The 23,913-nt window shown below is 42.6% G+C and overlaps 1 non-coding gene across 1 annotated transcript; it reads left to right on the forward strand.

Moving 5' to 3' along the window:
- The first annotated feature begins 15,527 nt into the window (after positions 1-15,527).
- LOC122218777 lies at positions 15,528-15,635 on the forward strand. Its single transcript, XR_006202108.1, has one exon. It is a non-coding gene; the product is annotated as a U6 spliceosomal RNA (small nuclear RNA).
- The last annotated feature ends 8,278 nt before the right edge of the window (positions 15,636-23,913 follow it).

Consider the following 23,913-nt stretch of genomic DNA (forward strand, 5'->3'; position numbering starts at 1 on the left):
AGTCAGGTGAGGGCCCTTTGTATTTCCCTCTCCCCACTCACGACCTCTCCGCTTTTGAAATTTCAGAAATTTTTCTGCTGCTGCTCTCTTCTCCAATGGCTCTCTATACCCTCTTTTCCCCGACTTCAGAGGGTTTGGGTTCTCGATTTTACTTCATAGATATGTCCCTGAACTACTGGGGTGGCTAGATTCTGTGGTAATAATTCAGAATGCCAGCGGCATTTATAGCCAAAATTCGAATGTGAGTTTTCGTTCAAAGGTTAAATGCAACACGGCCACTGGCTAATTTGAAAGTACCTAGCAGCAAATTCTTTGCTAAAGAAGTATGATTGTTTTGTGAAACCCCGTTTTAACCGAATCCTTGAAATATTTACTGAGCATCCATTAAGTGCTGGGGACTCAAACCAAAAATGGTATAAAATTCCTGCCTTCAAGAAGCTCTTATTCTAACTTTCTAATTGGGATTTGCCTGTATTTTGTACGCACATATTAACACACATAATAAAATGTAGACGGCTTCGGCATCCGGTGTCCACTAATTAGGTTGGCTTCAAAACTCTGCAAAAACTAGACCATTATTATAAATGTTTACTCCAAAACTCTTTATTAGTCCCACTTGACTGATTTGGTAATTGGTTGTCTAATGTGATGACAGAAAGGCGGTTGTGAACCTGGACCCAGTTTAGCAGAGCAGATGTGTGGTTGCAAAATGCTTCCCTTCTCGTAAAATAGGGCCCATGTCTTTTCCTTCTCTCTGTGGCCAATTCCACCACATTGCCCTAAATCATCCCATTATTTCTCACCTTCTTGTGACGTAGTACTGTGACTTCTACTCCTGAGAGACTAAGAGCGTGACCAGGGGAGGGGCAGAGAGAGACAGAGACACCAAATCCGAAGCAGGCTCCAGGCTCCAAGCTGTCAGTACAGAGCCCGACGCGGGGCTCGAACTCATGAGCTGTGAGATCGTGACCTGAGCCGAAGTCGGACGCCCGACCAACTGAGCCACCCAGGCGCCCCCAAATCTCTTCCACTTTAAAAAATGCTGCCCCTGCCATAATCTCTGGATTAGCTATCTCGTCCCTGCCCTTTTCAGCCCCACTTCCTGAACAACTATGCTATACGCATCGCTTCTGTTCCCTCTCAGTTTACTTGGGCATGGCTTCTGCTCTCTTCCATGCCCTCAGAGCTTCTCCCCAAGTCACCAGTGAGCTCCAAGCCATGAACTCAAATAGACGCTAATCTGTGTGCTCCCTCCCAGCACTGACCACTCTCTTCCGGAGCACCCCATTCTCCTGGAGTCCGTTCACCTTTCTGGTCACTTCTCAGGTTGCTTCGTCAGCTGGGGTTTTAGCACCTGCCTCTTCCGTTGGAGTCCTTAGGGTTTTGCCCACGTCTCTGCTTTCTCACCTGATTGCCTTTCTTGCCAAGACTATTTATCTCTTCGCCACAGCTTCGATAGCCTCTTATGTTCTGAAGACTTTCTGGCTCTCCTGAGACCCTCTATCCACCTTTTTTACCAAGCAGTTCCACTTGGCTACTTTGCTGTAACAAAGAGAATACAAAATACGGTGGCTCAAATAAGACTGCAGTTTATTTGTGCTTCACACCAGAGTCCAGAGTTTCTGGGTATTCCGGGGAGGGCAAGTAGGTCTGTTTCATGAAGTTGCCCAGGGATTTAGTTTTTTTTTTTTCTATCTTGTTACTCCACCATCTGGGGCACCGTCCTCTTCCACAGGGTGACAGATATCTCCAAAGCACCATGTTCTAGCACATGCACAAAGGGGGAAGAGGAAGCTGAGAGCAACCAGCTCCGTTTTCAGAAAGTGAGCCCGTAGTCATACATGGCACTTACACGCCCAACCCACAGGACCACACCTCGTCACAGGCTAAGCTGGGGAGCGTGGGACCACCTGAGCCTCGCATCAGACGAGACCCAGGACCCTCTGTTGTGAAAGTGAAAAATGGAAGATCCTGGACTTCCATCACCCCCCATAGAATGATGAGAAATCAAGCACATGTATTAAAATGACCTAAGGCACAAGGACAAGTTTTATCCAACTGTCAGATTGAGGTTCTTGGCACTTTCCTTTCGCCGCCCCCCCCCCCCCCCCCACCGCCCCAGCTTCCCCAGAATGAAGTCTGGGAGGACGATTGGCTGACACAGGCCCCTCACAGTTCATATTTCCTAAAACGCAGCTCACTATCTTTCCTCTCCATCCTGCTCCTCCTACAGTTACTTTCTGGGCGAGTGTCATTGTCATACCCGGTCGCTCCAACCAGAAACCTGGGATCATTCTCGAGTTCTGTCTTTCTCTCACTGCTACACGTCAGTATTTCTCGAACTCTCGCTATTTATACCTCTTACATATTTTAGATATAGACACTTCTCTATCCCACCGCCACCAGCTGAGTACAAGGTACCATGATCTCTTTCTTGGATCACTGCAATAGGTCCTCCCTGGTCTTCCTACACTTACTCCTGCCCCTTCAGATCAATGTCCCGTTCCACTGTCGAAGTTACTTCGTAAAAAGGAAAATATGATAAGATCACTCCTGCTTAAAATCCTTCCATGGCTTTTCGTGAACCCAAATTTGTAATGTGCCCTAGAAGACAGTGCATGATGTGACCTCTGCCTGAGTCACCAGGCTGATCTCATGCCTCTCTGAGCTTGGTTCTCTTTGGTCCTGGCACAGCGGGTTTTTTTCGACACCTAAATCCGGCTTTGCTATCCCTCGGTTCCGGTCTTTCAAACATACCTCTCTCATTGTTGGAGCACTCCTTCTGTTTCCCTCCCTGCTCGGTTAACTACTGCATATCCTACAGAGCTCAACTTTGGGATTATTTTCTCAGGGGGGCCCTCCTCCTTTCTGCTAGGGCCCTCCCCTTGTTCTATGCTCCTATGGCCCCTGTTAATTCTTCTTTACCAACACTAATCAAACCAATAATTAAATCGTCAGTATCTGTACTTGTGACTATATTGTAAGCTCCAAGAGGCTGGGTTGTCTTCTTTATTTGATGGAGGAAACAATGGCTAAGATATACTATCTTCGAAAAATTCCTTTACCCCTCACCCTCGGTTGCTCTATGCAAAGCTTTTGTATAATGTGTAGTGCTTGCCTATTATAATAATAGCAATAGCTCTGCTCATGAAAATTATTAGGAACATATAGTGAAGAAAACATATAGCAATAAATATAAATGACATGTGATATTTAATTAGAATGATAGCTTATACTTATATACTGTTGTACAACGTTGATGCTTTTGTTTATATGATTTTGTTGGAACCTCGCAAGACCTCGTTAGTCAGAGATGTCGAGTAAATTATTCCCTCTTTACAGGTGTGTGGAAATTGAGATTCCATGAAGTTAAATGACTTAGCTGAGGTCTTTCATTTGGTGAAGAAAGGAGACAGAGCTTGAGTCCGGATCTCTGGCTTCAGAGCCAGGACACTGTCTACTGTATCAGGCTGTGACAGAGATCGTAAAACACAACTGTGCACATCTCTAGTTTCTGTGTCCAACACAGGCAGGCATTGGAGAATTATTTGTTGAACAGATAAGTACATGAATAGATATACCAGTAGGCCTGACAATGTGACTAACATTCAACACCAACCTGTAAGTCAATGATGTGGGATACTGAACAGAAATGATAAAACGTGTCGTGCTATATAGGAGAGAAGTGGAATCTGGCCAACCCACTAGCTAATTGCTTTTAAGTGAATTCAGTGATCGCTTTAAATAACTATGTGGGTGCGGAAGGTCTGTGTGTATACTCGTCAAGAATCTTGAACCCACTAATGACGGCTTGACAAAGGCAATTTTCTTGTAGCTCTGAATTTGATTGAAATGCAAGATATGAAATGAGTCAATAATAGCCAGCTTGACTCTCTGATGCACAGAAAGGAGCAGAGGGCTGTTGACTGTGTCAGTGGCTTGAGGGGGCCTGAAATATTCCTCTGTCCAAACTTCATTCTTTCCCCACCCCTCTGAGCCATTTAAATGTATTCTCAAATGAAAGGGTTCCCGGGTGGCCATTTGTAGGACCTCTGCTTCTCCAGGAGAACAGCCATTTTATCTTTCTCTTACCATTTGGGGTAGACAGCAACTCCATCAAGGGAAGGTGCTTCCCCCAAGGGAAGACCTTAACTCTGGGTTAGTGAGAAATATCTTAAAGACCATGATATCATAAAGAAATATCATCATAATTTTCATGATTCCATAGGGGGAAAAATTACCTGATCCGAGGGTCTTATTTTTTCTTATCTTTTGGTTAGTTTCAGGGCTGTCTCTACATATGGTAAGCACCTAGTATAGTTCTTGGACACAATAGGTACTCCATAATTGATGGCGATATTATTAGGGAGATGATGCAGCTTATAGCTATAAAGGAAATACACAGACATGAGGTTGAAACCCAGTTATGGCATTTTCTAGATGGCAAGACAACTTCCTATTTGTGAGCCAGTTATGTAAACTACCTAATCTTAATTATTCTTGTCTATAAAAAGAATGGTAGCTCGATGAGCCAGGTTCTGTATTAGTTGTTCTATTCTCGTTATTTCTCATCATTATGACAACTTTGAGTGTTTATAGGTAAGTTAACTGAAGCTTGCAGATGTCCAGCAATTGGCCTTAGGCTGTGGTCATCTAGTTAGTGTCAAAGTTAAGATCAAAACCTAGGCTTATCTAACTTTGACACCTGATCATTTTCCACCCCACAGCACTGCTCATGTAAAATAAAGATGACAAAATTGCAGAGTTCTTGTGATGGTTAGAGCCAGTGCATGGCACACATTTGACACTTAGAATAGTGACCATTGTTCATTATGCCTCACGTGGTACAGGACAACCTATATATTCACATTAATCAGGGTTGGAGGAGCTTTGATGTACCCTATCCGTTAAGAGCTCTGGTTGAAAATTCCCTGTTTGGCATATAGCAGACGCCCAGGAAATGCTTGTTGATGCGTTAAAGACACGTGTAATGATGCACGTTAAAGGTCCAGTCATGTCTGAATTTTTAGTTGGATTCTGTTCCTTCCACACTCCTGCCACAACACCTCTTTCACCTTTGAAAGTTAGGTGAAAGTTTTATGAAATGCAGTATGACCAGGAACTATGAAGGGTGGTCTTGTTAGAACATCTGGCTTCCTCCCACCCCCAAATACATTGGGATGGCTCTACTTCCGGCATGGCCAAGTTAAGCGCCGATTGGATGAATCCCCTCCAAACAGACAGTAACTGTAAACTCTGGACAAAACCCAAGAAACAGCCACCTGAAGGCACCATTGACACCTGGGAGAAAGGAATAGTGTGTGGTAAGCCTTCCATTTATTATGGCCCGTAGCTGCAGTCTATCCCACGTGGGGGCAGCTAAAACTCCTCTAGGAAACCTGCAATTTTCCTGGCCTAAGGGAGCAGATGACAAAGTTTTGGGCAACTATGGCTGCTAAATATAAACTGCACCCAAATCTCAGGTTCCAGCATGCATGGGGTAGAATCCAAGCAGCTCAGCTAAAAATAGAAGAATTGGACTGAGATTTGAGCTGCCATCCACAAGACAGAACTGACAATTTCAACCCAACCAATCTAGTTGCCTTAATTATTGTTATAACAACTGCGACACTAACAACTTAACACTCTTCAGCAGAATGTAACAGAATTCAGAGTACCCACAACACAACATTCACAATGTCCAGAATATAATCCAAAACTACTTAGTACAGAAAGAGCTAGAAAAATGTGACTTGTTTTCAAGAGAAAACACAGTCAGTGAAGACAGATTCCATCTTTTTTTTTTGAATTAAGGTTTATTTATTTTTGAGAGAGAGAGACAGATTGTGAGCAGGGGAGGGGCAGAGAGAGAGGGAGACACAGAATCCGAAGGAGGCTCCAGGCTCTGAGCTGTCAGCACAGAGCCTGACACGGGGCTCGAACTCATGAATTGCAAGATCATGACCTGAGCCGAAGTTGGATGCTTAACTGACTGAGCCACCCAAGCATCCTAAGACTGATCCTTTCTTGACCCAAATGTTGGAATTAGCAGAAAAAGGACTTTAAATTAGTTATTATTACTATATTCATTAACACATGAGAAAATATGCCTGAAACAAATTAAAAAATATATATCCTTGGTGGAGAAATAGAAACTGTTAAAAGGACCCAGCAGAAGTTGAAAATAAAATATTTGAAGTAAAAATTCACTGGGTGGACTTAAAAGCAGAACAGAGATGATGGAGAAAGAGTCTGTGAACTTGAAGGTAGGTCAATATAAATCTTTCTTTCTTTCTTTCTTTCTTTCTTTCTTTCTTTCTTTCTCTCTTTCTAGAGAAAGAGTGCAGGTGGGGAGAGGGGCAGAGGGACAGAGAGAGAGAATCTTAAGCAGGCTCCATGCTCAGTGCAGAGCCCGACACAGGGTTTGATCCCACGACCCTGCGATCAAGACCTGAGCCAAAATCAAGAGTTGGAGACTCAACCAACTGAACCACCTGGGTGCCGCATGAATTGTCCATTCTTAAGAAAGAATGGAAAGGAAAACAACAACAACAAACAAAAAGAATAGAAAGAAATAATGTGAAGAAATAATGAAAAAAGTATTTCCCAAATATGGTGAAAGACAAATTTACACATTCAAAAATCTCAGCAAACCCCAAATGGGACAAATGTGGAGAAGACCTTGGCACATCATAGGCAAACTATGAAAAACCAGAGGAGAAAGCAAAACTCTTGAGAGCAGTCAGAGCAAAAGGGCACATTATATCTAGGAAGGCAATGATTTGATGAAGGTAAGAAAATACTGGAAGACCGTCTTTAAAGTGATAAAAAAAAAAAAAAGAAAGAAACAAAAACTCTGTCCACTCAAAATTTATATCCAGTCAAAAGATCTTGTAAGAACGAAGGCAAAATAAAGACATTTTTAGCTAAAAAAAGCCAAGTGAGTTCATTGCCAGTGGGTCCGCACTACAACAAATGCTAGAGAAGGTCTTTAGATTGCAATGAAATGATACCAAATGGAAAAGCAGATCTTCATGAAGGAGTGAAGAACATCAAAAAATGGTAAATGTCTGGAGCAAATAAAAAATGTGATTTTTAATTTCTTAATTTCTCTAAAATACACATGACATATAAAGCGTATGTTCTAACATTGTCTTGTGGGTTTCGTCACACATAAAGATGGAAAAGATATGGCATAAAAGATGGGGAGAGATGGTAGACTGACCTATCCAGTCGCAAAGTTTTTGCATTTTGCATGAAAAGATGCAGCGATTGTGGAAAGTTGAGATTCTGGTGCATTATAATTGCTAGAGAAAACACAAAAATGTTAATACGGTAAGTCATGGCTCAAATACCAACAGAGAAATAGAAGAGACTTAGTTTTCTTTTTCCCCTTTCTGCCTGAAACTCATATTTTTTACTAGTTCTTGCTGGGAAGATGGGGAATGCATTCATTTCCTCGCTCACACAAGCATCCATCTACTAGACGTTTATTGCACACCCCTTGGAAGTGATGCAGGCTGCTTCCAGGCCTGGCCCATTAGGACCCTCCCATGGACACACCGCCATGTTTTTTCCCTTTCAGACTTGATGCGGAATACACAGCGAGCTTGGGAGCCCCCTGTTGAAGACGAAAGCCACAAGATGGACCCATGCAGGGCCCCCACTCACTGCTTGGAGGAGCACCACCCCTCTTGTTAGGGATGCTATTTTAGACTAGGCTAAGTGGGAAATAAACTTCTATTGTGTTGGAGAGCTCATACATCTTGGAGTTTATTTTTACAGCCTTACCTTAATTAATTTAGACAGCGTGAGCTACATAAAGCGTTATCTGTCACGCGGTAGGGTTAAAGAAATACAAACGCCCTTCTGCTTGACAACAATATTTTCATCAGATTGGATGGAGAGTCAACACCATTCTTGCTTATGTTGTATTTTTGTCATCTGTGCATGTGACTCTCATTTTCCAAATAAACCCAACAGGAATAGCGGCCTCCCTCCTGGAGTCGCTGAGGGGTAGGTAAGTTTTAAGCAGGAATGGGCAGACATCTGGCCGAGAGCAGCTCAGAAGTATCGGATGGCAGTGAGGCGGGCAGGAAAGACGAAATGAAACTCAGAGCAAACACTTTCTTTCAAGCAGCAAATGCTCTCGGGTCACTATCAGACAAAGAGGCTCAGGACATGTGTGGGGAAGCTGTTTCCCCTCAGAAGGCTGTCAATTAAGTGTCCTCCTCATTGCTTATCTCTGAGAAATGTATGTCCAGTCACTTGCCAAGGATGGCCTTTGACCATGATGTTGGCACAGGCTTGGAACTGGAGGGGTGGAAGACTGTATGGTGTGGTCCCCAAGACCCAAACCCGCTGATTGAATTGGTAGGGGGGCTCCCCTGGGGCCCACCCAGGCCAAGGCATGTGAATGTGGTGTTTCCATACTCACCGCTGTCTACCCAGACTCTGGCACTACCCTGGTCAGCCCCCCACAGGGCCTTCCTCTCGCCTAAGCTCCTGACACACTCCAGAGTGGGTTCCAGGGTCCCTGGGCCTGGGGACTTGTCCCAGGACAAGTTAGGTTAGCGGTTGGTTACTGCCCTTGGGGCTGGGCCTGTTTCTATCCCAGCACCTAAAGTGAGCCTCCAAAAACTTGGAATTTGATTCCACAGATGCCAAATGCAGGCAGGAAGGCAGCATTCCACTGCCAGGCCCTGTGGTAGAATCTCCTTGGAGGGGCTGTGAAGGGGCCTGGAGAAGTGGGGGTGTCCCTGGTGCAAGAAGACAGGGCGCTGGATGGGAGCGAGAGAAGGGGAAGGAGGAGCTGACTGTTGAGGATGGTGAAGGGGCCGGATCTGACTGGGTGGTGATGAGCAGTGTCGGGTTGTGGTGGCCAAGGCGAGTGGCCCCAGGTCCCAGAGGATCCTGACAGCCAGGCAGAGAAGGCAAAGGTCAGGAGGCTCGCCACGCTGGCACAGGAACAACGCTTTTGAGGCAGGCTTCGTTCCCAGCGGAGCAAACTTCCACCTGCCACAGGATACGGAGCATGGAGCCCCACTGGACGCTCACTGGGCCTGGGGCCTGCCCCCTCCATTGGGCGAGCTGGTCAGTTCACTCTGCCTTGCCTTCCTGGGTGGCCAGTGTGGGGCCGGGCCCTGCTTCCGATCAGCGATCAGCGCATTTCTCTCCTGCTCTGCTCAGCACATCGCAGGGCCCTCCCCCAGCCCAGGCCAGCGCAAACCATTTCTCCAGGCGGAGAGGAGGATGGGGTTCGGGTTGCCTTCTCTCGGTGCTGCTTCCAACAGAGCCCTGCCTCTCTTGCTTGCAGCCCTCCAGACAGAGCGTTTCACTCCCTCCCCGTCTCTGCCACGGAGTGGGCCCGCCCATCTCACACTCAGGAGCCTCCTCTTCCAGGGGTTTAGTTCAGCCCCGATCAAGAGGACTCTGGGCTTCCTCCACGCCTCCTTGTTCTAGCTCGCTTCTGCTTGACTACCTTGCTTTTGTTACCCCAAGTCTCTCTCTCGCCCCTGCTCTCTCTCTCTCTCTCTCTCTCTCTCGCCCCTTACAAATGGCTTTGCAGCATCCCAGGGAGTGCACGGCAGCACCAATAATGTCTCCATGGTTCCTTGTTAGCTGCACTCTAAGCAGGAAAGTGACTGGGCCTGACAATATAATTTACATCGCTGTATAAAACTATCTGTGGAAGCCAAGCTAATTTGTGCCAGATTAGGCTATTTGTCTCAGCCACTGTGTAGCAGCACAATCTATCAGAGGGCTGTTTTCAAATATCGCTTTTCAAGCGTGCCCTTGAGAGGCAGAAATTGATTGGGATCTTAGAGAGCAAAATTACAGCAATAACTTAAAAGAAACAATAATTACTGAATCATACCAGTGTCAGCACTCTGCAAAACACGAAATAGCCATCAAACCCCAATCCAATATATTCTGAAGCGAATTTATTGAATGGAAAAAGCAGTTGAGTGAGGGTTTTTCTCCCCCTCCGCCCCTTCCGCTGTACATATGGTTATCTCAAAACCGCAAGTGAATGAGTCGATAATTCTTGTCATTGACTGCTCCATTTTCACGGAGTCAGAGGAGATCCATTAACTGCCTCTTGCTGCACGGCTCCGGCTCCCCTCTCTCTCCTCCATAGCCTCTATTCATTTGCTAGTCTCTGCTCTTCAAGCAAACAAACATGTATAACTAATCATCTGTTAAAATGCAGAGGGCCCCTAATAAATCTCCGCAGCTGAAATACTTTAATGGGTAATTAATTGATCCTGTTCCAGAGGAGTAATAAGATAATAAATTAGACAATATTTCACTCAGTCGTGTCAGGCTCCTAGCTAATGGCGCTGTAGGGCTAAGCTGAAGGATAATAAATTAGCCAGAAATTAACTGCTAAGAGCTTTCTGCAGAGAAATCGGCTGACAAGTGAGTCACGCGTGATTCAGGACCCGATCGGGGGTTGTAGCAGTCTCCGCGAATATGCACCTGTGCTTTGGGTGGGGGGCCCCCGGGGGTGGGGCCCGTTAGGTCCCCGGGGCAGGAGGATGCCTGCGGCGAGCTTGCCCCGCTGACCCAGGCACACCGGGCGGGCCCTAGCAGCTGTAAACACGCGCATGCGCGCTCTTGAAACTAGTTTTCTCCCACGGCGTCAGACTCGTCGAGTTTTTATGGGTGTCGCTCACTGTGACCAGTATGGGCTCGAAACACCTGTAGCCCCTTACCCCCCCGCCCTTGTCTGCTCTGTCTGCTGCTCCCTAAGCAAATACGGAATGAGCCTTTGTGGAAAAGAGACTCATGGTCTGTCCAGAATTTCACAAAAACTTAAGCAGAAAAGGGAGTAGGGAGAGATGGCAGAAATATTTGTTATGCGGCAGGGTGGAGAAAATGCCTTGGCTTTGTTAAAGGAGTCAGGTAGGGTGATGCCCATTAATAGGCAAGACAAGAAAGAACGTGACCTGGAAAGTCAGCTGGGCCTTTGCTTGAGAAAATGGTAGGTGGTCTGCCCCCGTGGGCGTGGGGGCAGAAGTGGCAGGTTGGAGGGGAAGTCAGTATATAGTAAAGCACTGGGGCCAGGAGGTCTTTTGAATTCTCCCCTGCTCTGCACAAGCTGCGTGACCTTGCGGGGGTTATTCAAGGACCCTGAGCTTTGGTTTGCTCACCAGTGAAACATGGATACGTGAAATACACACGAGAAGCTTCTAGTTCTGTATCTCCCCTACAGGAAGTGCTGTGTTAATGTCAGTCATTATACGGTGGGCAGTGGGGAAGGTTAGGGAGCACCGAAGGAGATGAGGAGACTCACTAGTGAGAGACAGGGCACTACTCCTCCCAGAATGAGGACCAGTTGCCCCTCCCTGCACCTGCATCCTGAAGGGTGTCTAACCGAAGCGTGCTCACCTTCTGCTGGACATTCCTGATTGCTGTGGCACACAGTGGGGGAGTAATCTATGAGTCACAGTGAATTCGGCAGTGTGGGTGGAAGGCATAAACAGGGCTTGATTATTTAAACGAGAAAATGTATGCTGAATGCATGGTCAGAGCTCATCATCATCATCAATACCAACGGTACCGGTGTTCCTTGCCTTCCGTCTCTCTGCTTCTCATGCTTCTGGGTGGTGATGAGCCTGGGGATGTGTCTGGAAGACAAGGCCTTGTGCGTCCAGATGGACTCAGGGTAGCTGGAGCCACCTCGGGCAGCCCCAGTGCTGTTCTCCTTCTAAGGAGACGCTGGGCCTCCCTGAGGACAGAGTGTCTGGAGGACCACCTGGGGCACAGGTTCAGCTAAAACGCTCGCTCTGCCTATGTAATAGCAGCAGGGCCTTCGAAGGAAAAATGGCAGGGACATTAGCTCACGGGGCAGGGATCCATCAACTGACAGTTGTTTTAAAAATAAACATGCGCTCTTTCCTTCTTTGTTGGTTTTTTTCCTGGCTCCCCCTACTTCCCTATCAAAGCCTAGTTCTTTGTCCCTCAGACGTCAGAGCTGGAAGACGGGTTGAGATCAACCCATTTCATGCGTTTGAATCATTAGAAAATTCTTTCTCTCAAAGTTCCTAGCTGGGCCCTCTGGAGCAGCTCTTTAGATGATCGATAACCATTATATGACCCCTGAACCCTCTCTTTTTTTCTTATTTCCTATAACCTTATTTCCATTAACCATTTAACCATTATGTGTGCCATTTCCCTTTGTTTTTGTCGTGAAATATAACATGCATGAAGAAAAGCATTTCCAACATGTATGTATAGCATGATGAATAATTATGAAGTGAACACCCGTGGATGATGAAACTTTAGAGGCTTTCCCTAGTGTGCTATTCTAATCAGAGCACCCCCCCCCTTCCCTGCCTCTGGCATAACCACTAGCCTGACTTCTGTGAAACTCATTTCTCTACTTTTCTCCGTAGATCTACAATTTATATATTCATTTCCAAGCCGTAGGGTTTAGTTTTGCCAAATTGGAATCTTTGTATGGAGGAAAGTATACTGTATGTATTCTTTCATGACTTCTTTTTTGCTCAGCATTATGTTAGTGAGATTCATCCAGGTGAACCTTATTGTTATAGCTTGTTCATTGTTGTTGATAGACAACATTTTATACATATATATATATATATTTTTAATTTTTTAAAATGTTTCCTTATTTTTGAGAGAGAGAGAGAGACAGAGACAGAGCATGAGCGTGGGAGGGGCAGAGAGAGGGAGACACAGAATCTGAAGCAGGCTCCAGGATCTGAGCTGTCAGCATAGAGCCCGACGCGGGGCTCGAACTCACAGACCGCGAGATCATGACCTGAGCCGAAGACGGACGCTGAACCGACTGAGCCATCCAGGTGCCCCTATACATATATGTTAATATAAAATAATTTATTGATGACTTCACTACATGAATATACTGTAATTTACAAAATGACTTTTTGAGTTGTTTCCAGTTTGGGCCCATGGCAAAGAGTGCTGTGATGAGCCCTTATCTCCGTACGCACGGTAATGCATTTCGCAAAGATATATACCAAGGACAGAATGCTAGATCATAGAGCATGCATAGCTTCAGCTTTACCAAACTGGTGTCCAGAATGGTTGTTTAAGTCACAACACCATCAATAGAGTGCGCTTGTTCCTGTGGTACACCTGAAGATGGGCTGCGTGGACTCTCCTTTCAGGGAGACATGCTGCCCAGCTCCACTGCAGACCCGCCTTTGTGCTGGGACACACCCTTCCCAGGACAGCTTGGGACAGCCGTGGGTGGGAGGATGCCTGTGGGTGGGACCACTCTGCTGAGCACCGCTCACTCCAGAGCGCCCCATCGGGGCTCTGTCAGGCCTGTGGCTTAGCAACTTTTCTTTTTCTGCTTCTTCCCCTGTCCCTTTATTAGAGGCTGACCCCTCATGAACTTCTCTGATACCAGGCTCCATCTCAGAGCCTGCTTCCTGCAGCAGAACCCAGGCTGCAACTTCCTGACATCCTAGCCAGGATATCAGCCGAGTTAATATTTTGCCAACCTGGTTGGTATTTAAGGCGATCTCATCGTGTGTTTTTCTTTTTAGTTAAAATGTCAAAAATCAGATTTATTGAGGTATAAGTTACATGCAAGAGAATTCACCCTTTTGAAGTCTACAGTTGGATGACTTTTGACAACTGTATACTGTCATGTGGTCACCACCGCCTCAAGACATAGAGCATGTTCCCCCCAAAAGTTCTCTGTTGCCCCTTTGCAGTCAGTTCCCTCTCCCATCACTGATCTCTTCCCAATATTTGATCAATGGAACCATCTAGAAAATACTCTTTTGTGCCTGGTTTCTTTTCCTTAGCAGAACACTTTTGCGTTTCACCTGTGCTGTTGGATCTATCAGCGGTCTGTTCCTTTTTACTGCCAAGTAGTATTTCGTTGTATGAACAGATCTCAGTCTCTCCATTCTTCCATTGATGGGCATTTGGAATGTTTCCAGTTTTTGGCAATCATTAGCAAAGCTTCCAAGGCATATGATAAATTATGTAGGAGTGGCATTACTGGGTCATACAGTAGGTATAATTTTGACTTTGTAAGTCAAACCATCAACCAGCTTTATACACAAAAACCACAGGAGCCACAGGAACAATTCAGGACGGATTAAAGAAACCACCAAACAGCTTTCCAAAGTGGTTTTACCATTTTAAATTGTTCGTGCCGGCAGCCTGTGAGAGTTCTGGTTCCTTCGTGTCCTTGCCAACACTTGGTAGGGTATGTCTTTTTAAAATTAACTGTTCTAGAGTCTATTGTGATACCTCGTTTTTTAACTTATATTTCCCTGGTGGCTAATGATGTTGAGCATATTTTCACATACTTATTGGTCATTTGTTGGCAGATTTCTTCATTTCTCATTGATCTGCAATGACATCTCTCTCCTATTCTTAAATGTCCGTACATGGAAGTCTGTCCCCACATTGGTATTATACAACCTTCCTTACTATAGATTTATGATGTCTTACTCTCTGGTGGTAAATGTCTTCCTATCTTTTCTTCCTCTTCTAGAGTGTTTTGCTTAATCTTGTCTTTTTGCATTTCTCTATAAATTTTAGAATCAGCTTGTTAATAAAAAAAAATCTTTGTTGAAAGTTTGATTTAAATGTTACCAAATCGGGGCACCTGAGTGGCTCAGTCGGTTAAGTAACTGACTCTTGATTTGGACTCAGGTCGTGATCTCATGGTTTGTGAGTTCAAGCCCCGCATCAGCCTCTGTGTGGTAGCATGGAGCCTGCTTGGGATTCTCTCTCCCTCTCTCTCTGCCCCTCCCCTGCTCTCTCTCTCTCTCAAAATAAATAAATAAACATCAAATAAATAAATATTACCAAATCTACAAATAATTTGGGGAGTATTTAAACCTTTATAATATTGACTCTTAGAGTTAATGAATGCAGTATAACTCTCTGTTTAGATCTTCTTTGAAGTCTATCAACAAGGTTTTCTAATTCTCCCCATAAGGCTTAGATACTTGGCTGAAAATGGTATCTTTTAAAATATTTCCTTTCCAGGGCTCCTGGGTGACTCAGTCAGTTGAATGACTCTTGATTTCCAAGTGGGTTGTGATCCCGGGGTCATGGGATCAAGCCCCAGGTCGGGTTTGGCGCTGAGTATGGAGCCTGCTTAAGATCTTTCTTTCTCCCTCTGCCCCTCTCCCCAACTTGTGCTTGTGTGCTCACGCACTCTCTCTCTCTCTCTCAAAATAAAACAAAATGTTTCATTTCCTCTTGCTGGTATATAGGGATACTTTGAAAAAATTTTGTTACAATTTAAAAATTACAGACAAGGGGCGCCTGGGTGGCTCAGTCGGTTAAGTGTCGGACTTCAGCTCAGGTCACGATCTCGCGGTCCGTGGGTTCGAGCCCCGCATCGGGCTCTGGGCTGATGGCTCAGAACCTGGAGCCTGCTTCCGATTCTGTGTCTCCCTCTCTCTCTGCCCCTCCCCCGTTCATGCGCTGTCTCTCTCTCTGTCTCAAAAATAAACAAAAAACGTTAAAAAAATTAAAAAAAAAATTAAAAATTACAGACAGGTTGTGTGCTCCCTTCGGTAGCACATATACTAAAACTGGAACGATACAGGGAAGATTAGCGTGGCCCCTGTGCAAGGATTGACATGCAAATTCATGAAGCGTTCCAAAAAAAAAAAAAAAAAAAAATTTACAGACAAGTTGTAAGGATGGCACAAGGAACTCCCATACATCTTTATATCAGGTTCATCAATTGTTTACATTTTGTCCCATTTGCTTTAACACACAAAAATATACACATATTTGTAAATATGAATGTATGTGTGTGTATATATATGTGTATAGAGTCCAAAGTTATTATACTGCAGTATAATCCAGTGATGATGTATTCATACTCCTGTGGTAGACCTGAAGGTATGCTGCACAAATTCCCCTTCGAGTTTTTGAAATATACTGACCCTTGATTTTTGGTTGATCTTTGTGAATGTTCCATGTGGCCTTGGAAAAGCGTATATGTTCCGTCATGGGAGGAGTGTTCTAGAAATGATAATGAGGGGAAGGTGGTTGATAGTGTTGTTTAGATCTCCTATATTTTTATTATTTTGTTTAGTTGCTCTGTGGTTACTTAGACAATGGTGTTAGCCTTCAATTTTCATGGATATATCTATTACTTCCTTTATGTTGTCAGTTTTTGCTTCATGTATCTTGAAATTCTGTTATTAAGTTCATAGGGATTTATGATTGTCATGTCTTCCTGATTAATTGATCTTTTAATCATTATGAAATGTCACTTTTTATTTCTGGTAATATTTCTCATGAAATCCATTCTGCCTGTTATTAATATAGACTCTCTAGCTTTCTTATGATTAGTGTCTACATGGTATATCTTTTTCTGTCATCCTACTTTCAACCTATCTGTGTCTTTTGATTTAAAGCACATCTCTTATGCACAGGAGATAGTTTAAACTTACTTTTAAAATCCAGCCTGTCAATCTCTGCCTCTTAATTTTTTTAATTTTATTTTACAGAGAGTGTGAGAGGGTGAGGGGGCAGAAGGAGAGAGAGAGAATCTCAAGCAGGCTCTATGCTCAGCATGGAGCTCCACAGGGGGCTTGATCCCACAACTTTGGGATCACGACCCTAGCCGAAGTCAAGAGTTGGACACTCAACCAACTGAGCCACCCAGACATGCCAATCTCTGCCTTTTAATTGGAGTGTTTAGGCAATTAAGATTTAATGTAATTATTGGCATGGTTTAATTTAGCTCCACCATTTGCCATTTGTTTTCTATTTATCCTGCTTTTGCATGGTTTCTCCTTTCCTGCCTCCTTTTGGGAAAATCAAAGTCAAGTCTCCCTTCCTTTCTTTGTTCCTAAGTTCTTCCTTCCTTTTTTCCATCCTTTGCGTTGGCCTTCCTCTCTTCCTTCTTTCCTCCTCCTTCTCCCTTCCCTTTTCCTTGCCTCCCTTTCTCGCCTTTCTTCATTTTGTATTCTTAAAGATTTCTGTAGGGATTAAAATATGCATCCTCAACTTAACAGAGTATTTTTAGGATTAATATTTTATCTCTTCACCTAAAATTTGAGTCTTACAAGAGTATAGTCTGTTAATTCTCTCCGGAGTTCTTTGTGTTGTTGATGCTTTATATATTACATCTACATATGTTAAGAATCCCACAATACAGTGTCATCATTTTTTAAAAACAGTTATGTACTTTTAAAAGGATGTTAGAAAAAAAGAAACAAAAAATATTCTGTTATGTTCACCCACTATTAGCCATTTTTGGTGCTTTTATTCTTCCCAGTAAGTTCTAGTTTCCATCTGGCATCATTTCCCTCCAACCTGAAGAAACTTGTTTTGCATTTCTTATAGTTCAGGTTCATGGCCAGTTAATTCTTTCAGTTTTCTTTGTCCTAAAAATTTCAGCATCACTTTGTAAAAGTATTTTCATTTGATATAGAATTCTGGGATGATAGATTTTTTTTTTTTTTTCTTTTTGACCATTTAAAGATGTCTTTACGTGGTCTTCTGGCTTTCATTGTTTTTTTTTTTTTTTTTTTTTTTTTTTTTTTTAATGAGAAACTCAGCCATAAATCCTACTGTTTGTTCTCTGTATGCAATACATCATTTCCCTTTGCTTTCAAGATTATCAATTTATCATTACTTTTCAACGTTTTTACTATAATTCACCTACATGTGGTTTTCATAAGATTTATCCTCTACAGGATTTGCTGACCTCCTTAGATGTATAGATTATGTTTTTCACATAAATTTGGAAAGTTTTCCCCATATTTCTTTAAATATTTATTCTTCTCTAGTTTTTCTCTCCTCTCCTTCTGGGACTCTCATTGCATTGCATGAATGTTAGGTTCCTTAATATTTTCCTGCTGGTCATTGAGATTTTGTTCCTTTCTCAAAAACATTTTGCCCTTTCTTTCTTCAGATTTGATACTTTCTAATGATTTATCAATAAAATCACTGAACTTATCTTCTGTTATCTCCAATATGCTGTTAATATACAGTGCCTTCTCATTTTAGATACCATAATTATGATGTAAATTTTCATTTAGTCCTTTTCTGTAATTTCCATTTTTCTGCTGAGATCCCTATCTGTTTGTTCATTATGATATTAGCTTCTTAAAGTCTTTGAACATATTTATAATAGTTTCTTTTTAAATTTTTTTTTATTTGAGAGAGAGACAGTACAAGCAGGGGAAAGGGGCAGAGGGAGAGAAAGAATTAAGCAGGCTCCATGCTCAGGACAGATCTCTATGCAAGGCTTGATCCCATGACCCCGAGACCATGACCTGAGTCAAAATCAAGAGTCAGATGCTCAATTGACTGAGCCACCTAGGTGCCTCTATAATAGTTTCTTTAAATTCTTTTCTGTTAATGCTAACATCTGGGATCTAGAGTTTGGTTTTTATAGACAACATTTTTTTCCTTGACTCTAGGTCACATTTTTCTGTTTATTCCCCCACCCCCAAATGTCTAGTAACTAAAACAATTTTTCTATTAAGTTTATTTAGTTTGAGCACATGAGTGGGGAGGGGCAGAGAGAGAGGGAGGGATAAAGAATCCCAAGCAGTCTCCATGCGATCAGCACAGAGCCTGATGCAGGGCTGGAACTTATGAGCCAGACACTTAACTGACTGAGTCTGCCCCTGTCTGATAATTTTTATTGTACCTAGACTTTGTCAATGATAAATTATAGAGACTATATTCCTTATCTTTCTTTGAAGAATGTTTATTTTTGTTCTAGCAAGTCATTAACTTGGCTGCGCTGAAACTCCGAACTATTTCTTCTGCAGTAGGCAATAGTTGAAATCCTTGCTCTGGTTCAGTTCTTTCGGCCATGCTGCTGTTGGTTCCCATTGGTCTCCTGAGAACCTCTCCTGTATAAAGTTCAGGGTTGGACAATGATTTAGGTGGAATTATGTGTAGATTTGGAGGCTCTCCTCATGTCTCACTTTTTTACAGAAATTTGATTTTACTATTCAGCTGCTATGGAAGCCCATTTCCTGACTCTTTAAGCCAGTAAGTGAGTAAGCCAGTCAAACTTTCTGTTTCACATCTAGATGTCTCATGTTATGTAGACCATAGAGTATACTTGGGCAAAAATAGACCAGTTTCTGGCTGCTTTTGGTTGCCCTCTGTACCCATAAATAGTAGGTTTTTAAGTATTTTGTATGTGTTATCTGTGAGAATGTTAGTCCAATAGAAACTACTGTCTTATCTCAGAATGGTTTGTACCATGGGTTTTTGTACATTGACGATTATATATATATGTGTGTGTGTGTGTGTGTGTGTGTGTATGCAAACCCTGAAATTTTCTTACTAATTCAAAGAATTAATTTGTGAATTCTTCTAGATTTTTAATGTACACAATCATATTATCTGTGTTTAATGACAGTATTTTTAAAGTTTATTTTATTTTTGAGAGAGAGAGAGACAGAATGTGAGCCAGGGAGGGGCAGAGACAGAGGGAGACACAGAATCTGAAGCAGGCTCCAGTCTCTGAGCTGTCAGCACAGAGCTGAACACAGGGCTCAAACTCACAAATCTTGAGATCATGACCTGAGCCAAAGTCGGATGCTAAACTGACTGAGTCACCCAGGCACCCCATGACAGTATTGTTTTTGTCTCACTGCATGGGCTGGCACATCTAATAAAGTGTTGAAAAGAAATGGTGGTAGAAAACTCTTTCATTTGGCCCACATCTCAAAGGGGAAACTTTCCTAGTTTAACACTTTGGTAGTATATTATTGATAATTTTTTAAATAGATAAACTTTGTCATACCAGACAAATGATTTCTATTCCTAAGCCTCAAAGTATTTAAAAAAATTATGAATGGACATTGAATTTTATCAAGCACTTTTATTATCCATCTATTGAGATGTTTGGATTATATTTTCTTTAACATGTTACTGTATTGGGTGACACTAATTGATATTCTAACATTTAATCAACTTTGCATTTTTTGAATAAATCCAATTTGGTAAGATACATTATCCATTTTTATATGTTGCTGAATTCATCTTACTAGTCTTTTGTGTAGGATTTTTTTTTATGAATGAAATAGAAATATAATTTTCTCTGTACTATCCTTGTTGAGTTTGATAAAAAAAGTTATTCTAGCTTCATATAATGAGTTAGGAAAAGGTTGTGTATAATTGGAATTATTTTTTCCTTGACTAATTGGTAGCACCTGCCAGTGAAGCCATCTGGGCTTGTAGGTTGCTTTATAGGAAGACTTTTGACTTCTTAAATCATTTACTGGTCAGAACATAAAGGTTTTCTATTTTTCTTGTGTCAGTTTTAGTAAGATATATTTGTACTAGTAATTAAGCTGCTGCCTTTGATTTCTAAGTACACCCTTGTAGTTTCTGCTCTGTAACGCCAGTGTTCGGACTCTGCTAACAACCTTCTTTGTCATCTGTGTTCTTGTTAGGTTCTGCAGTAGGAAATTCTAGAAGGAAATTGGAAGGTAATTCTGCTTTCCAACTTACTTCTGGACCTATCAGCAATGCTCAGCAAGAACATTTCACTCTGAAGGCAGCAATTAGTTCTGTCCTCCAGCTTCTTTCAGTGCCTTTCAGCCTTAGAGTGACTCCTCAGAGATACCACCAGTAGCTGTGAGGGCAGAAGCAGCAAACCTCTTCTGAGGTCTGAGTCTCAGCTCTCTGGGTTCTTGTTATGAATTCCTGAGGGACCAGCTGCATTCAATTATGTCTACTCCTCAGTGGTATAAGCCCTTGAGGGTTCAGCTTCTTGAGGGTCCTCCCTCAAGCTTCTGATCTGATAACCTCACCCTCTTCCTCTTGTCCCCCAAACCCTAGCTTGGTAGCTGCTTCCTCTAGTTATTAGCAACGTAATAGCTCAATGTTTTCTTTTTGCTTTTTCAGGCCACCAGTACTTGTGTAATTAAATTATTTTCCTGTTGATATACTTACTGTGGTCTGTTTTTCTGATTGGACACTGGCTGATAAAATGCTGGTAATGGAAGTGTTTAGAAGAAAAAGACCCTCAAAAATGTCTGGGCCTGGTTTGGTTTTTTTGCTGGCTCTGAACACAATGTTGAACTCCTTGCCAATGGCAAATCCATACTGTGCAACGATAATATGATAAAATTGTCGGCTACGATTGATTGTGATAAAGTGCTTATTGTCCTAAGTGTCTTGGGGACAAAGTAGCCACTGGATTTGACTTACATGGCAGTAATAATAATTATAAGAACTGTAACCTGGAATAGATGCTTCTAACTGCACTGCAGAAGTCACACATAGATAATGATAAGTTTAAATTTGCAACTCAGGTGTTCATACAACCAGTGTGCTTTTATAGAGAGCCCAAAAGAATCTCTTCCCATGTACAAGGCAAGTCGTGATGAATATTACACTTGAAATTTAGCTGTGTTGTACAGTCATAATGTAAGCTGAAGTCATAAACACACCAAGTTTCTGCTTGGGTTGACTTGTTTGAAACTGAGATTTGAACTCCCCAGTCTCCTTGCCTGTAAGAGGAAGCAACCTGCTCTTCTGGAGCTGACAAAATCAGCTCTTTCTTTGTTAAAGACCCAGTAGTAATCTCACCTAGAACGGGTGCCTTGTGAAGGTGCCTATTCTCCTCAAGCCTCCCAGCCCCCATTTCTGTTTATACTCCGATACAAATGCAAAATGTTGCTAATTTATAGCAGCATGAATGTGCATGGAACATGTACGGGAATGAATTCTAAGGGTGTCAAAACGAGGAGGACAGAATATAAAACTGGATCAAACCAAATTCATTATATTGGTGCGTGTAGCAGAGAGGATAGATCTAATGTTAGAAGTATCTCTGAAAATTAATTTACCTGATTGGTTGGCTGAAATTTTGACTCAAAAATGGTCTATGTTGAGTGATGTTGAAGCATAATGTAGATTGACTCCAAATGTTTGATGAAATAGGAATACGGGAGTGAATTTCTCATATGCAAACTGCATGCCCTTCCTCCACACTCTTACTATAGCCTCCCAAAGGCCCTAGACAATTCTCTTTATTTCTTCCTTTTGTTAAGAGGAGAAATTGGGTAACATATTAATGATGAGAACACTAGCATCTTTGAAAAGCATTATGGCGTCCTCACTACACATGAGGAGATGTAGTTAGTAGATATGCTCCCTGATTTCCATGGGGATGCTGGAAAATTTGTGGCCAAGGACTAGCTCTTAACTGCTAGGGACAAGGTAGACATGATCACTATAATGGGAAGAAGGGATAAAGAGGTAAACCAAATAACCTGCTGGGCTCTTTGACCATGACTAATTGATTATTGTGTCCCTAGGAGTGAAATAGATGGGCAGGCTACTAAAATATTACTTCCTCTATATAAAAGAAACACTCTAGATCTCACATCCAGGAACTCAATTTGACTGGGCACAATAGAGCCTTAGCTTCTTACTCTTCAGGTATAAGCCAGATCACAGAACCTGAGCCACTTGAATGAAGGGGAGGCTGGTCTCCCTTGAGAATGAACATGCAACCCTGCTACAACCATATTCTGTAAATATTCCTCCAAGCCTTCTCCAAAGGGGCCTTTGGCCATTTACTAGACTTCACGTGCACTAGATAAAAGGAAATTCTCAGACCTTTCAGGGATTTACTGCACAGTGAATTGGCTCTGAATTGGCACTGGTCACCAGGTTGTCAAATGCCACTGTGATCCACCAGTCAAAGTGGGAACTTTTTGTGATCAGATAGATGATAAATGAAGTTTTGGCATAAATCCATCTCACATGGGTGCATCTGTCGGAGAACGTATGGACCCTCGCCATAGTTTTCCTACCTGTTACTGAATATATAAAAAGATTAGATATATTCGGCAACTTAGCAGAAACACACATTGGCTCCCCAGCCTTTGGAATGAGGGTTATTATTTGCTGATGGCTCTTTAGGGGGTTAGTCTTGTCTCCCACGTAAACTGTAAGGTCCTGAATACAGTAAATCTCACTTAGCTGACTCTGTATCCCGCCATGCCACCCCATTCCCCGCCAGTGCTTGAGAGAGTAATATTAGCTACTCAATACGAATTTATTGATAGCAGTTTAGTGAAATCATGTCAGTATCTTGAAGTATTCGTGAGGAGTAAACTAACTTCCCTAGCTTTAGGAAAGGAGTATAAGAGTCTTTGCCCTGGCATTTTCTCTTCCAGGGTCTGAAATCAGGTTCAAAAATACATTTATAGATACCTACTCTAATATAAGCTATTTATTTATATTTATGGTGTAACATCCCATTCAATATTTATGACATCACTCTGAAGTGGATTTTATAATCCCTCTTTTATAGTGGAGATAACTGATTCTCAGGAAGGTTAAGTAGATGGTTCCAAGTCACTCAGTAAGTGGCTGGACAGAGGTCTAAACCCAGGTTTTCTGATCAAAATATTAGGGGTTTTCCATTGTACCCTAATAAGTTTTTTAGCAGGAAATTTTGTCTGATTTTTCTTATGCTATAGATTATCACCTTTCTTAAGAAAAGTAAATACTTCTGGTCTCCTCAGCAATTACAATTTCAGCTACTTCCTTGACCTCAGGGTTGGGAAGGAGGAAAAAGAAACTATTTCTGCTTTCACCCGTGGGTCATGTATTGAGCTGAGACCTCTATACTATAGAGCCCACAAAGATAAGTAAGGAGCTTATAAACACGACTTTACAAAAGGATTGAGTATAATAAATAAAAGGGAGTTAAACCTAGAAATTGATATGAAATCTGAATCTACCTTGTAAGAAGTCGTTTGTCCTTCATTGCTTCAGGCAGTGCTATCAGAGACTTTCTCTTCCATGCTTTTTGGCCTTTCTTCATGGGACATTTGCAGCTAGACCTCATCACCTAGGGAACTCATCTACACACCTACCACCCCTGTCTCCACCCCTGCTATAGGCCATTTCTAAGACGTGACACCAAGACACGAGTAA

The sequence above is a fragment of the Panthera leo genome, chromosome B1 (assembly GCF_018350215.1).
Source record: "Panthera leo isolate Ple1 chromosome B1, P.leo_Ple1_pat1.1, whole genome shotgun sequence".
Taxonomy (NCBI): Eukaryota; Metazoa; Chordata; class Mammalia; order Carnivora; family Felidae; genus Panthera; species Panthera leo.